The sequence below is a fragment of the Penaeus monodon genome, chromosome 15, assembly GCF_015228065.2.
Source record: "Penaeus monodon isolate SGIC_2016 chromosome 15, NSTDA_Pmon_1, whole genome shotgun sequence".
Classification (NCBI taxonomy): Eukaryota; Metazoa; Arthropoda; class Malacostraca; order Decapoda; family Penaeidae; genus Penaeus; species Penaeus monodon.
The window spans coordinates 16,013,526-16,015,280 of NC_051400.1; the positions used below are offsets into that span (position 1 = coordinate 16,013,526).

The 1,755-nt window shown below is 32.3% G+C and overlaps 1 protein-coding gene across 1 annotated transcript in view; it reads right to left on the reverse strand.

The window, feature by feature from the left end:
* LOC119581785 (sterol regulatory element-binding protein cleavage-activating protein-like) overlaps positions 1-1,755 on the reverse strand; it is a gene marked incomplete in the record, with an annotated part of 28,708 nt that overhangs the window by 21,420 nt on the left and 5,533 nt on the right.

Genomic DNA, 1,755 nt, shown 5'->3' on the forward strand with positions numbered 1-1,755 from the left:
CAGATCGTATGGGTTAAGGACTATGAAACTGATAGATATCTTCCATCTGAATGTAAAGAGACACAAGAAAAATATCTTAAGATACATTCAATACCACACCATACTTTAAATGTACATAAAATAAACCAACAAAGACTAAATGTAATGGCTGTGATGTTTAAAGATTAACAAATATATAACTGAGTGAATAATTTGTTTCCTCACAGAGCTAAAATGTCTGATAGCCTAAATTTGATCTATAATATATATTATTCACTAAATCTACTTCACACGTGCAATATATCTAGAACTTATCAAGAAAAAATAATATAATTGTGCTATTGCAGTTGGCTGTGACATTATAACAAGCCACGTTCCACATATCTATGGCACTCAAATATTTATGAGAAGTCTTTCTATAAACATAATCAAACAAAAAAATGGCAGCAATGACAGGAGGAGAGTACCCATTTTCAAACTATCTTTGAGTATCAGGTATTGCTACACAAAAACTTTTTTTTTTTCAAACTATATGCACTATACATGGCAAAGATTTTGTATACATTAGGGGTTTAAAAAAGATGAAAAGCAAAAATCATGTCACTTAGAAGACAATATTCAAACTCTTAAAATCTTTTACAGTCAAAGTTTAATATCTGTCTTGCACTAAACCACGTGTTTAAAACATACATCTCTTATGTACACTGACATATGCTTTCAGTCCATCTCCAATGTGTATTATTCGAAAACTGTTACTATTTACTTGATTAACCTACTGTTCACATGTGAATCCCCAAGCCCTGGCATCTCCAAAAAGGTTTTTCTTTTATTTTCTATAGGAAGTAATAATAGCTAATGAATCAAAATATCAAGTTCTTTATAAATACCTCCCTAAAGACTGAAAATGATAAAGGCCTCCTTTGATAAAATGAGAAACTGAAATAATGATGATTGCTCCAAAGATGAAGTGATTTTTGGCTCATTCTATAGACAAATAATTCTTTGCTAACAATGCAGATTAATGCACTGAACTGCACAAGCAGAGTTAACTGTAATCTACAATGAGTTAGTCTACCTTCACAATCAACATAACTATCAAATAAAACATAATTACATTCATGAACTTTGGCAATTTTTATTGCATAGATCCCCATGTTGTTCCCTTTCTTTCCTCTTTTCAATTTTCACTTACAATGTCAAATTAAAGTATTTTTTTATAAATCAACTAAGCTGTTAATTAGAGCCTCCATAGACAAGTTACTATATCAAAGAAATGAATATGGAATTGGTTTTAAAATAATAAAATCAACAGTACTGGATACTGCTGTTCCAAGATACTATTTAGAATTTGTTTTTCTATGCTTTAACCTTAGCATATGTAAATAATGAATTTCCTGCTCCAGAATGCTGTTAAGAATCCACGCAGTTGGTAGTAGTTTTAATCAGATTGTTTGACTAAATTCTGGAAAGTGAGAGGATGCCTGGGGAAAGGAAAAGTGTACTGGTACCAATTTTTATGAACAAAAGCAATGTGCAGAGTAACTGTGGAAGCATAACTTTGATCACTTACAGCACAGTCACAGGAGAGAGTAATGGAAGCTAAGTTCACAGGAGAGAGTAATGGAAGCTAAGTTCACAGAAGAGATGATCTGAGAGTAGCATGTTCAAAAGATGCAATGCATGCTCTGAGAGTGTTGATGTACAAGTAAAAAGATGGGCAGGAGCAGGATTATGAGTTCAAGAGAAAAGGTGTTGCTGCAGTAATGACACAAAAGC